The following is a 14740-nucleotide window of genomic DNA, read 5'->3' as shown; positions in this document are numbered from 1 at the left end:
GAAAAAATTGCAAAAAATGTTAAACATGGAGCAAGTCTCTTTGGCATCATTGAGAGAATGAGCAGAAAATCTGCTTGTAGAAGGATACATTTCAGCCTGGATAATGCCATCAATTTTAGTAAAGCCAGGGATATGTTCTTAATAACTGAATATGTTATGTAAGCATCTCTTTTGCCACCATGTAAATAACAAAGGAAAGAGGTTCCGATAGCAATACCTCTAATTTGTCAGATTCTACAATTTGCAGTTCTGTGTTGTGTCTACCTATCACTTCCTTGCTTCTGTTCCTATTCCCACCCTTCCTTTCCTCCCCCACCCCTCTATCAATCATCCCTCCTCACCTGGATTCACCTATTGCTTGCCAGCTCTTGCGCTGCCCCCCTCCTCACCACCTTATACAGGCTATTTCACTTGTAACTCCTTCAGTTCTGATAAAAGATCCAAACCCAAAACGTTGACTATTTCCCTCTGTGGATGCTGCCTGATCTGCTGAGTCTTGCCAGCAATTTGTTCCTTTATCCAGGTCCCAGCCTCTGCAGTACCTTAAATTCTAAAATTATCATTCTACTTGTTCGGTGCTGGATGAGCAGAAGTTTTCAGTTGGCCAGTTGGGGTTCCGGGTGGATGATGTGTTGGTTTTTGTATGAGGGAGGGTTTGCAGATTTGGGGTTTGATGTTCTTGTTGTTTCTTCTGTGTGAGCTATCTGTTGTTTTTACTGTGCAAAAACAGATGGGGCTGGGGGGGGGGGGGTTGATGCTGTTGGTGCTGTTCTTTTTTGTGGGAGGGGGTTTGGGGGTTTGATTTTGTCACTTTTTTGTGAGGGAGCGGGTGGGGGTTTTGGGGTTCGTGTGCCTTGCTTCTTTTCCTGTTCATGTTGGGGGGGGGGGAGGAGAAGGATGATGTCTTTTCTTTCAATAACTCCAAGGTTTTTCTGCATTTATTGGCTTAACTGGAGAAGATGTATACCAGGGTTGTACAATACATGCATACTTTGACAATAAAAATGAACCCTTGAAACTTTTGATCCTTTGAGAAAGTTTTGAGAAAGGTCTAAATCCTGCTATGAATTCCCATCTTCAGCCATCAACTCCTTCCCTCACCATAACAACCATCTGAAACATTCTGCCTTACTTGGACTATAGCCATTTGCTTGTTGTTAGCCCTACATTTTCTATCAAAGCTAGAACTAAAATTAAAAATAAAATTAAAAACTAAAATTACTTTACTGGGAGGCAAATTCACTCTAAAGCCTGTTCACCAATTACCACTGTTCTATTGGTTGAAGTACCACCTCAGTTTTAAAACCTTCACCTTTATTTTCAGGACTTATCTTCCCAATCTCTATAAACCCTTGGTGTTTCCTGCAAATTCCCTGCGTTCTTATGATTCTGTGTATTAATGGAGTTTGTCTCTCCATTTCTGGCTATCACCATCATCCTAACTCTGGAATTCCCTCCTCAGATCTCACTTGCTTTGCTTTTCTTCTGAAATTCCTTTAAGACCTCAGTACATATTGCACAGTAAAAGACGTGCTGTAAACAGAGGTTGGTTGCTGTTATCAACAATTGCACCACCTTTCCTTATGATGATGTGATTTAGTGATGTATGTGGTATTGTCAGTTTGCACCAAACAGTGTAGGAGAAGAGATAATTGCCTTAAAATCACGCTGTGCTAGAGCAGCAACAACCACATTAGCTAGTCTGTGTAGAATGTGCCTGCTATTTTAATGTAGGCACCCATACTGTGATCACTCCATGAAAATGTCGCAGAAAAGGACGTCATGCCAGTACATGAATGATTTGATTGCTAATATGTCATTGCAGTTCAAGTACTGACCCTTGCTGGCCGGGCAGCTCAATTCATTTAAAAAACTCATAGATTACAGGGAACTTTCAATTCTTCCCCTGTGAATAAATCAGGAACCAAGGTGAGATCAGTCTCTGTTTACATTTCTGACTCAGCCAGATTACATCACTCAGGAACCATGCTTGGTGCTGGAGGGTGGATTATTGCCAGCTTTCATTGCCTTAAATCAGAATCCTGAGATTCTGCTGATAATTTGGGAGAAGTATGATGATTTAAATTTCTGGGAATGACTTGGATGCAGCACTTTTTACTTACCTTCCCAGGAGCCACATGAGCAAACTAACAGCATGCAGAGATTGTCATGAGTATTTGGAAATGCATTGCACATATCGGTAACTATTTGTTTTTAGACCAGGAAGGTGGTTTTGCCTTGGGCTTAAATGGTTAAGAGATGTGCGGGTCTTTTCCTGGTGCCAATATTATGAGAAGCAAATTCCAGAAATGTATTCCAGATGAGCTCTGGCCTGCAGTGATGAACAGCTGCATTTATTACTGTTCTGTGTGTGATCCTGTTCACGATACTGCCTCATTTGTTCTTTAAATGTGAGCAAGAGAAAGGGAGCTGTTGAAGTTTGTTTTGATGGTAGATATCCTTCACTGCAGCCCTTGCAAACAAGAAGTTTCTGACCCGTTATACGGATACCACCGGAACATAGGAGTTTAGGAGAAACTCTCCAATGTACCAACATTTCCACTGACATGTGGAGACCTTGGCACATCAAAGTTCAAGTAAATTCATTATCAAAGAACATATATACATACCTTCTCATTTTATTTGAAAGTTATCTTTACAACAAACACAGTAGCCATGCCATACAGAAATATTCATGAAAATTTCATCATATTACATTTTGCTGCCATTAGTCCTATACCAGTTCTCCCATTACAGATTATTTGCATAGCATACACAGTCATAGGAAGAGGCTACATACCCAATGCTAGATTTTGCAAACAATAGAAATAGTGTCGTTCTTGCCTGTAGACCTGTCCTAAAAGAGTACCAAAGGTGTTTTAAATTCTCTCCTGAAAAGACAACCAAGAAAGAAAAGAATATGTTTTAAAATAGGACATTGAAACAAGGGATGCAGAAACACCTTATCATATCAGGGGTAATATAAGTTTAGAAATCTCACTCTAAAAACAAGATGGGCCTACTGGGATGAAGGCTGGTAAATAGGCTTGATGTACAAATCAGTTGATTTATTTGGTTGGTTCAGGGAATTCACAGAGTAATCTTGTTCCTGTGTTCTGAGAGTTTCGTTACAGGCCATTAATGAGACCGATTTATAGACTGACTAATCAAAGCATTGAAGCTTTAGCTTTGGACTTTTTGAATTGCCATTATGGCTCCTTTTACATTTAAATGGAATAAAGTAAATTGTTATTGGCTTCCACCCATCAGCTGCTGATTTTCAGCTTGCTGCAGGCCTACAGAAAGAAAGTAAAGTGAATTAGAGGGCATAACCGGGTCACACGCACAAAATGCTGGAGAAACTCGGCAGGTCAGGCAGCAGCAAGGGTGGGGATTAATCAATTGATGTCTTGGGCTGAGAGCCTTCATCGGGACTTCAGAGGAAGGGAGCAGAAAGGAAACCGGATTCTGAACTTGTGGAACCAAGTCAATTGGGTATTCATTTAAGGATCTTTGCTTGAGACTATTAACTTGAAAGGTAAGACTGCCTTCTGAAGGTCTATAAACAATGACTTCAGGCTTGGAATGAATACAGAAAATACTCCCACAATGTCTGGTTTTCAAGACTAATTAATTTTTATTACTTTGAAACATTTTTTATTATGTTTGCAAAGTGGATGTTTTCCACTTACCTAACGGTAACCATTAACTGTTCCAGACTAATAGCTGCTTGGAGGTGAGGAGCTGACCTACTGGGAATAGGGTTGAACTTGGTTCTTTTGAAGATTGAGGATAGGTATCCTTAATGGGTCAACTTTTCACATCCTCAAAGGAAACACGCACCTATACCTCCATTAAACCTGAGCTGAAGGCCAACCATTCAATGAAGAGACCGTTTCTTCGGCCCTTAGAAATCTGGAGGAGTGTCAGAAAAGGGTGTAACTTTGACTTTGTCAGTCCAAAGTGGGATAAGTATTTGACTGCCTGTGTTAGATTTCACAATTTCCAGTGAATTGACTAAGAGAGAAAGGTTAGGAGAGATGCTAACTTTGCACAAATGAACACAGCATTTTTGACTGTGACCCTCCTCTAAAGCCCTGGATCCTTTCCATGATCTGGGATAATGGTATTAGTATGCTAAAGTCCGTGCAGACAGCATCCACTGCCTTTCTTTCATCAACCTTCCTGGTAACCTCCTCTAAAAACTCTTATAAGATTGGTTAGACATGACCTACCATGCAGAAAGCCATGTTGACTATCCCTAATCATGCCCTGCCTATCCAAATTCTTATTTATCTTGTCACTTAGTATACCTTCTAATAATTTACCCTCTGCTGATTTCAGGGTCACCAGTTTATAATTTTCCAGTTTATACTGAAAGCTTTTCTGGAAAAATGGAATATTAGCTATCCTCCAGTCCCTTGGCCACCTTGCCTGTGGTGACTGTACGGACATTTTGAATACCTCTGCTAGGGCTACTGGGGTCCTGCATTAGCCTCTCACAAGGTTTGACGGCACACCTTGTCAGGGCCTGGGGTCTTACCCACCCTAATTTGCCTCAATCATTACTTCTTCTATAATGTGGATATAGTCCATGATCTCACCACTGTTTTGCCTCTGTAATGGAGAGATATGGGCCATTTGCAGGCAGCTGAGATCAGTTAGACCAGCATGACGGTTGGCACTGATATGGTGGCCAAACGTCCTTTTCCTACGCTGGCTTTAGGTGCAAAAGATACTGTGTAGGCCTTTGTTAGTCTCGATAGACCTGGGCAAGGCTTGGGCAAGGTTTTTTTTTATGGAAGACTGGCAGTTGTCCAAGCTACAAGTCTCCCCTCTCCACCCCACCGATGTTGTCCAAGGGAAGAGCATTAAGACCCATACAGCTTGGCACTGGCGTCGTCGCAGAGCAATGTGTGGTTAAGTGCCTTGCTCAAGGACACACACGCAGCCTCAGCCAAGGCTCAAACTAGCGACCTTCAGATCACTAGACAAACATCTTAACCACTTGGCCACGTGCCAACATGCAAAAGATACTAGCTCCTCTACCATCCAGTATCTGCTGCACAATACTCCCCCTTGATATAACAATCTACAATGGATCCTGGAACTGGGTTATTTTCCATATTTTAGCAGTTCACTCTCAGTGTGGTAGATAATGAAGCTCACCATCTGTACAGCCCTGTAGCCTTTGGCTGTCTGGTGAAATGAGTGTTTAAAGGCGAAGACCTCAAGGTCTGCACAAAGCTCACGGAATGCAATAATGTAGACTTCTAAAACATGGGTAACCTATATCATGGTACGAACCTACTGCCACAATGACCCCCAGCAATCTCCAAAAATGCAGAAGTACCAGTGATCACAGCAAATGATGTTAAGAATAAGCATTTGCAGTCAGTAAATATTTTAATGTTCAGGGCATCTTTCATTGTATTTCCAGGTGCTGAGGTGCTTATGTGTACTTGTTGATTTGATTCAGATTTTAGTATTTTCTTTTCGCTTTGACTCTTATAAAGTGAGCGTATAAGACCTATGAAGAAGTAAAGCCAATTTTGAAAATAAAAGTATATAGAAAATAGATTTTTCTTTTGCAGGTAATATTTTTCAGTTCTACCATACTCAAAGATTATCATGGTGATCGTCACACTGGATTAATATTGTGGAAACATAGTTACATTTATTTTTATCAGAAACCAGAAAACCCCCATAATTTATTGAAAGATATAGGAATTGCTACAACTAATGTTTGACTTCATTGAGCACAACATTCAGATATTTTGGGGACAAAATTGCCTGAAAGTAATATTTACTTTCATTCGTTTGCAAAAGTCAGTTAAATCCTTGGAAAGTAAAGAAGATTAAATTATGTATTCCTGATCAAATTTATTACATTATGAAAGGCATGGACAGAGTAGACAGTCAGAATCTCTTTCCCAGAGCAGAAATATCATGCATAAAGGTGGGGGTGGAAGATTGAAAGAGACCTGTGTGAGGCAAGTTTTTTTTAAACAGAGTGGAAGGTGCCTGGAAAAGCTGGAACAATGACCGGGATGGATATGATAGTGGCATTTAGGAGGCTGTTATATAGATACATGAACATGTAGGGAAGGGAGGGATATGGATTGTACACTGACAGATGAAATTTAGTTTGATTCAGCAACATGTTTGGTACAGACATCATGAGCTGAAGGTCCTATCCTGTCCTGTGCTGCACTGTTCGATGTTCTGAATCTGTTTTATGTCTTCCCTAAAATGTTAGGTTCAGCCAGCATGTGCTTGACTAGGGGAAGGCAGCCTCTGGCCCAGCCAAACTGAGAAATCTCGTTTGTGTGGATCCCACGTGATGTGTTACCTGGTTACAATTCCAAACAGCAAAATATCAGACAGTACACCATATGCAATTAAACGACTGAACTTTATAAATCTTAATCTAACTATAGGGTTAGTAAAGAAAATAAAAAGAGAAAAGGCCCATTTTAATGAAACAGTCTAATGCGCATGTTGGAGCTCACGATTTTGTCTGGTCGTTTCCCATCGACCTCCTCCGATCGTCGCCGACCTTCGGACCCTCGCTCCTAGCCCACTCTGTCCGGCATTCTACCAGCTCTCTCCACTCACGTCTTCCCCCTTTGTCTCTCGCTGACAAAAGACTGCGAAATCTCTGCACCGAGACCCACAAAAAAGAACAACATGCCTCTCATTGGCTAACATACGTTCCAAAGGCCCCGTTATCTCTCATCATAACCCAACCACTGCTGCTACAGAGAAACCATTAGCTTAGCAGTGGAACATTACAGTATCTTGTTATGAACCTTGTAACTGGGTTTCTTACCAGCAAAGATAGGAGTATCCGTTGGAGTCTGGTGATACTATTTTTAACAGTATTTATTAGTAAAAGTACACAAAAGTAATATCAATGCAAATATACAGATAATATACATCATCAATACTAAACCTAAAAGTGTGGGTATAATAATAATCAATAAGAAATAAGCTCTATCCTTGTCTAGGGGATAATGAATTGTCCGATGGAAATATAAAGTTCAGTACAGTTCATGCAGGCTGCTGTAGTTGTTGGTCGCTGTGTTGCAATTGTTGGGGAGAGAGAGAGAGAGAGAGAGAGAGAGAGAGAGAGAGAGAGAGAGAGAGAGAGAGAGAGCAGTAACAGCTATTGACTTGCCGACTTTCCTTTTACAATCTTGATCCGTCGATGCGTTGTTGTTGTGGCCATTCACGTATGACCCCTCCGTCCTTTAGCTAGACCATTCCACGGAGGACTCATCACCCAGGCAAGGGTGGACACACACACAAGCCCCCACTGGTCTCGTAGCATCTCTCCTGGTGTGTCTGAGAGGTGTTTCCCCAGACCCTACTTTTATCCCCACTCACGGGGTCTCAGGTGTCAATCAGGTTGGGATGATGCAACCCATCAAACCAGACCACTCTGGTTGCCCCCTGAGAGGTTTCAATGAATAGAACAGTACTCAATACACAATTCCTTCTCCACGAGATAATAGCAGTAATCAGTGGTTCCGTTCCGCTTTTGTTAGGAGGAGACATTCCACCTTTGTGTATCCCTGTGTTGTCTCTCTCTCATTACTGACATGAGGTGTTTATCTCTCTCATTTCCTTGGTATCAGACCCATAATAATAGTGATGTTGCGATTCTCAATGGGGGGGGGTTGACTTTGCACCCTTCTGCCCATCAGAGTTGCTCCTCATTTGTAACAATCTCAGCAGTGAAACCTTACAGTTTAAATTATGACTTTATTTCACACCAGTGGAGTGTTTGCTACTTGCAATTCTATTTGATACTCTGAGTTCATTTCAGTTCATTGCACCATTGAAGGGATGTGGCTGGTTTGATCTGTGTGGTCTGCTGCCGTTGCAGAACAGGCCTGTCCAGGCTATGAGGGAGGCGGGCAGACAACAAACGCAGCGAGAAGTCAGAGCCCCGGAGCAGCCGAGGTGGAGGCCAGAGACCAGCTGTGAGGTTTTAACAGTTTCTGTACTGAAATCGAATTGTCTTGTCAGTGGACTTTACAGTGCATTTCCATGGAATGTGAGGCAAAGTAGAAGCAACTGTGACAATCTTCCATGCTGTGTCACTGTTGAGTTCAATTCCCAGCTACATCTTTTGGAAAAGGTGCAGAGAATTACAAAGCCTCTATAAAACACTAATAATGCAATAAAAGAATTTAATGTATTGAGGCCCTGTTAATAATTGGCATTCCATCTGTGAGAGGTAATATTATTTCAATCCTTGCCTCAATATCAATTTCCTTAGAAACAAATTATATTCTGCGGTACATTTACCTTCTCAGATGTTTTTCATTATTGATTTCTCTTTTATTTTTCTTCTTCAGAGACCTAAATGAGTTTTTTTTCCTGGTAACGTTAGAGAAAATTGAGTAACTTTTTCCTCCTATGATCCGAAAGGCAATGACTTGTGTAGCTTCATCGAGCACTGGCCATTCACTGGTTTCCTGCCCGAAGTGCGAGATAACAAGCCCGGTGCCAAACTGTGGCTTGCGTGTTGCATGCTGTTCTTTTACAGCTGATGCTCCACTTTCACAAAGTCACGGTGCTCTTCCAGGTTCTGTCTTTGCGACCTTGGACAGAAGTGGGTTAGGAAGCTTTGTTGCCCCTCCTATGGCCACTTGGCCATAACAAAAAGAGCTGCATGGACCATCACAGGACTATCAGTTCATCAACCACAGTCAGACTGTGCCCAGGAATTGTTAAGAACACATGGCCTATTTGCAATCTCTGCAGAGTACTTCTGCAGAATATTAATCTGTATTCATTACTCCTGAGATTTAGTCATCATCACTGACAATATAGGTGTAGGATCACAATGATAAAAGCACATAGCCGTAAAGAAGAAAGCAGAACGTTTAAGCCAGAATGGCTTAGGGTGGCACGGTAGCATAGTGGTTAGCACAAATCTTTACGCTATGGGCGACCCAGGTTCAAATTCCATTGCTGCCTGTAATGAGTCTGTACGTTTTCCTCGTAACCACGTGGGTTTCCTCCTGCAGTCCAGAGACATACCGGTTGGTAGGTTAACTGGTTATTCTAAATTATCCCATGATTAGGCTAGGGTTAAATTGGGAGATTGCAGGGCAGCATGGTTCAAGGGTCGGAAGGGCCTATTCCATGCTGTATCTCAATAAATAAATAATTAAGCAGGGTGAAAATTTTGCATTGATTGCTGCTGATGAAAAACCTTGTGCTTTATTTGCAAAGATCACTCACTCATAGAGCAGTTTGAAAAACACACCAATTTTCATCCGGATCAGCATTGAGGTAAGACAAGGTAATTGTGTCATAATTGCAGTTAAAACATCTAACATATGAATTTTTATGTTTAGTGATGAAGCTGACAGAACACATAAATCTAATTCTGTTCTTTCAGAGAATATTGTTTGCACTAAACATCAACTTTCTGATGGGAGTTTTGTCAATAAAAATAGTAAAGGTGTTTGCAATTTCAGGTCTAAATAATCAGAACATTACCTGACAGTAAAACAAATTCCAATTTCCAAAATTGCCTTCAAATGTCAACTCACAATGTCTCTTGCAGTAGTGAGTTATGATGCAAGAAGTATTAATTTTGAAATGTAGTGTTAATCCAGAGATTTTTATAACTGAGTATTTGCAATGAAAATATACAGGAGGTACCTAATAAAGTGGTTACTGAGTGTACGTTTGTGGTCTTCTGCTGCTCTGACCCATCCACTTTGAGGTTTGATGTATTGTGCATTCAGAGATGCTTCTCTGCACACTACAGTTGTCAGGTGTGGTTATTCTAGTTACTGTCAACTTCCTGCCAGCTTCCCCCCCCACTCCCCGACCTCTTTAATTAACAAGGCATTTTTGTCCTTGGAACCGCCACTCACTGGATATTTTTTTGTTTATCGCATCATTCTCTGTAAACTTTGGAGGCTGTTGTGTGTTATCGTAGGAGATCAGCGGTTTCTGAGATAGTCAAACCACCCTGTTTGGAACTAACAATCAGTCTAAGATCAAAGTCACTTAGATCACATTTCTTCCCCAATTTAATGTTTGGACTGAACAACAACTGAACCTCTTGAGCATGCTTGTGTGTTTTTATGCATTGATTGTTGCCACATAATTGGCTGATTAGATACTTGCATTAACGAGCAGGTATACAGTTGTACCTAATTAAGTGTACGTTTAAGTTATACTTGTCTTGTGGCTGTTGAACTGCTTGTTACTGCATTACCCCAATCTCAACACTAATGCATGGAGTTCCAAAGGCCTAGAAGTTCAGACTGTTCAGTTATGAAGTGAGTACTAAGTCCATCTAATCTTTACCCAGGCATACAGTATATCTTTCAGCAGGAATCCAGAGCAAGGTGTGCCTTTGTTAAGTGGATCCCTAAGTATTATTTTTCTTCAACAGTGGCATTTCCTACAGCAGTCTCATATTTACTGCATGTCTATCTAATACTCTCAATCTCTGTCCCTTAAGATGCTCTTTACAACTTTCACCAAGTTTTGTCTACATGTCCTTCTGTGAACCATATGAATGGGATAGGTGTATCCCCTTCAGCTTGCTCTAACAGTCAATAATATCATCGCTGATATGATCTTGATATTAGTTCCATGGTGCTGCCTGCTCTCCAAAACTCCTGACTTCTCAAAAATCAAAAAATCTCTCCCTGGAGATGTTTAGTGATTTAGCCTCCTCCTAAATTCCAGTGAATGTAAATTCAATCAGTACAGTCTTTTCTAAGAAGGCAACCCCTTCATTCCCAAGGATCGACCCAATGTGCTTCTTTACACTTCCCCAGTACAAGTACATCCCTCATTGAACAAACATACCAAACCTGTACAGTTCTTCAGATGTGGTCTCATCACTACCTTGTATTATCCCCACCTTTGTACTTCACAAAGGACCCACAAGGGTGAGGGGAGTGGGTTGTCAGGTCTTCGATGTTTCTGTCATTCATTTTCTGGGGTTCCTTGTTTTGTGGATGTCTGTGAAGAGTATGAAATTCAGGTTGTGTACTGTATACTTACTCTGATATTAAATGAACCTTTGAACATTCCTAATTAATTACAAAACCCGAATGCTAATGTTCTGTTGAATAGCAAAACAAAAATAGCTGATTGTGGAAATATGAAGTAAAAAGATGTTGGAAATATTCAGCAGGTAAGGCAACATCTTTGGTGAGAGAAATAGGGTCAATATTTTTGGTTGACATCCTCTTATCAAATCCCTCTCGAGAGCAGAGTTCTGCAGTCTCTCTCCATTTAACTAGTATTCTGTTTGCCTATTCTTCCTACAAAAGTAGATAAGTATTTCTCCATGTCATATATCATCTACCATTTCTTTGCCTATTCAACTGATCACCACTCCTTTGGAAACACTTTGTTTCCTCTACTTGTCTTCTCATCCTATGTTGTGCTGTCAGCAAATTTGGCTGCAATATGTTTTGTTTCTATACCTAAGCCATTAATAGAATTACTCTTCATATAATTAATTGCTAAAGCCTGTCTATAAGTGCAAGGTGTTGCTCTTGATTTTATGGGCTATATCATGGGTAGATTGTACCAACAAGACTTCTATTTCCCTGAGTATAGGAAATTGTGGGACAATTTGATATAACTTTGGAAGTGTTTGCTACCTAGAAACTGTTGCTTCAGAATTGAGAAATAAAAGATCTTAAAACTAAAGCCAGACATTTGGAAGTCTGCCCTCACATAATAAAAAAACATGGCGTACTTTGTCAAAAGATGTGGCTATTGAAACAATTGGAACTTCAAAGACTGAGACCGATGTCAGATAATGGTGTCAAAGGATAACTTGTTGAACTATAGGGCCACCATGAATGAACTGAATAGAGAACAGTCTGATGTTCTGAATGGCCTCCAAATGCTTGGTTCTGCTATGCAATTCACTAGTTAACTGTTTGAAGGCCAACGTTCCAAACAGTTGACATTGACCTGGCTGCAAGAGGCAATTTTATTTTATATAGAGCAGAGTGAAACTTTGTGTTGGTTTTGGAAGTCAATGATTGGGAGAGCTGAGAGCGTACTGATCACTTGCTGAGTTAAGAACAGGAGGCCAGTGGCCTGTTTTCTGTGCCTTTGACCCTTTGTAATTCCATGTAATTAGTACAGACGTAAACAAAAATCTCTATGCAATGGTTCCTCCTTTGGCCTAGGCTACATTTTCATAACGATAATATGAGATTGGCCTACATACACAACTAATCTCAGTTTTCTGGTTGCTGTAAGTGTGGGCTTATCATTTTGAATTTGTAATTTCACTTATGCAGAGGGATTAAATTAAGACTGACTTTTGAGTTTATCCAGATTAATTACCAGCAGTTCTTCCAGGAAGGCAAATTTCTCCAGACCAGGGTTTACCAGGTTTTATACACCATGGAGCCTTACCAAGAGATCCATCAACCCCAGGTGAGGAAACCCTGCTGCAGACATTGGAGGAGTTAAATATGTTTTGTCTGGAAACTTTTTACAACACTGAAACTCTGTTTCACCAAATTGTACAACAGACTGTCGCAATCACTCGAATTGAGCACTGGTTAGGGGAGACAACAAAAGCAGGTCAGATGCCTGTGGTGGGTCAATTGTGGTTCAAGCTGCAGCTGTGGGATTGATAATTGGAGTGTAGGCTACAAACTGGGGTCCAACATTAGAAAATCCCCAGATGCAATAGTGGCCAGACACAGACTATATTTGCCACTAGTGCTGATCATTGTAAAACCACAATTCCTGCAAGCTGGTTGGGTGTATGAAATGTTTCACCTTATTTGATTTTAACAACACCCCCCCACCAATCTTGCAAGATCACCACTTGTCTAGGCTGGGAGAAGAGCCCATTTTGAGTTAGCTGATTTATCAAGTTCCATCTCTGCTTCGCCTGATGAAGAATGAGAGGAAAAAAAATAAATTTAAAAGAAAAGTGATAGTTCATTTCAGTTCCACAACAAGTTGTTTTTTTTTCTAAAGATATTGAGCTGGTGGTAGAAATACTGAAAGAAGTGTTTATCCACAGAAATCTGGACAGTTCCCATAAACTGTATTTACATCATAAGCAAAGAACTTGGACTTCAGCCACATTGTGGTGTGTTATGTATGTTTTCTATTTCGCTGTAATGTCAATCCAGGTCACCAAAATAAAATCACTAAACTGGAACACCCTGGCTTCAAATGGTTGCCATGATGTTTTTCTCCCACAACTTGCAACACATATAGAGGGTAGCTGCACCTTTCACACACTACCTGCTGGGAAGCAGGCCAACTCTGTGCCAGTGTATGCTCCATCATCCAAGCAGAAGGAAGTTTGAACTGGTTCAGGAATGAACTGATCAAAATGATAAAAGCAGTGGCACATTGGATGTTTGTTCTTTTAAATGAGTTTTGGGTTTCTTCTTTTGTGGTTGCCTGTAAGGACACAAATTTCAAAGTTGTATAATGTATACATACTTTGATCAGAAATGTACTTTGAACCTTGACCTTTAATGAACAAGGTCATTAATTCTGCTATGATAGGAAGTATAACAAATTTACGGCTTGCAAAGATAAGTTACTGTATTCACCCGCTGGAGAAAATTTTTTGGTAAATAGTTTTTTTTAAATAACGTTGGCACACAGAGGCATGAGATAGCCAGGGTGAAAATTCATACCAAAGGGCAGGTTAGTAAGTTTTGACAACATAGTCAGCAGCTTTACACCATGTGAAAAATGCTGGATGAACTCTGCAGGTCATGAGCGAATGGATAGTAGACATTTCGGGATGAGACGTTTCCAAAACATAGACTGTTCATTGCCCTCCATAGGTGCTGCCTGAAGTGCTGAGTTCCTCTAGGAGTTTCTGTGAGTTGCCCAAATTTTTCAGCATCTGCTGCATCACTTGTATAATATTTACATCTTTTTGATGAATTAAAAACATAAACATTAAGTTGGTCATGTGTGAACAATCCTACCAAATTGTTCTTCGTTAACTCTTGGCTGCTTTTCTGTCATGGCCACTGTGTTGTCAGCTGTGGAACAATGAGGCTTGTAAAGCAGCACAGGAGGAATATTCAGTGCCATCTGCTTATTGGTGCATTCTATCATTGTTGACTACTGGAGTACAGAATTTGCACTGAGGCCAATGATATTTCAGCATCATTTTGAGAAGTATCCAGCCTTTCAGAGATCAGTTTATGGACTGGTGCCTTCATCCTCCACTCAACTGGGCTGCCAATCTTCCTTCTTCCTGCTCTTACTCCTGTTGAATTGAGTTCCGATGCTTCCCAGTAAGGTCCCTCCATAAGTCCCTAAAGATATACTGTAAGATCAGAATTAGGCTACTTGACCCTTCAGGCCAGCTCTGCCGTTCAACCATGGCTGATTTTCTTTTAATTCTATTCTCCTAGCATTTCCCCTTAAACTCCTGATCAATCAAGGTCCTATCAATCTCTGCCTTGAATGCACCCAATAACTTGGCCTCCACAGCACTGTGTGGCAATGAATTCCACAGATTCACCACTCTCTGGCTCATACTATTGGGATGTTCTTTTAAAACAGTGTTCCATAGGAGGTCCAACCTATGTCAAGGGAGATACCATGGACACTGCACCAATCATAATGCCATTAGCTTCTGGTCTGATACCAGAAAATTTTCAGGAGAGGTAAAAAGAATTGTGTTTGGAAGTGTCTGGTCCACTTTCCCAATGGGTGCTATTTCACCTTCAGAATG

General features: G+C 40.7%; 1 long non-coding RNA gene across 1 annotated transcript in view; it reads left to right on the top strand.

The window, feature by feature from the left end:
* Positions 1 to 3330: 3330 nt before the first annotated feature.
* The window catches only part of LOC132378505 (uncharacterized), a 300183-nt gene continuing 288773 nt past the window's right edge, over positions 3331 to 14740 (top strand). Inside the window, exon 1 of the long non-coding RNA XR_009507063.1 lies at positions 3331 to 3538. This is a non-coding gene — a long non-coding RNA (uncharacterized LOC132378505). The remainder of the gene's footprint in view (positions 3539 to 14740) is intronic.

The sequence above is a fragment of the Hypanus sabinus genome, chromosome 20 (assembly GCF_030144855.1).
Source record: "Hypanus sabinus isolate sHypSab1 chromosome 20, sHypSab1.hap1, whole genome shotgun sequence".
In the NCBI taxonomy this organism is placed as follows: domain Eukaryota; kingdom Metazoa; phylum Chordata; class Chondrichthyes; order Myliobatiformes; family Dasyatidae; genus Hypanus; species Hypanus sabinus.
This window is presented reverse-complemented; position numbering and strand designations above follow the sequence as displayed.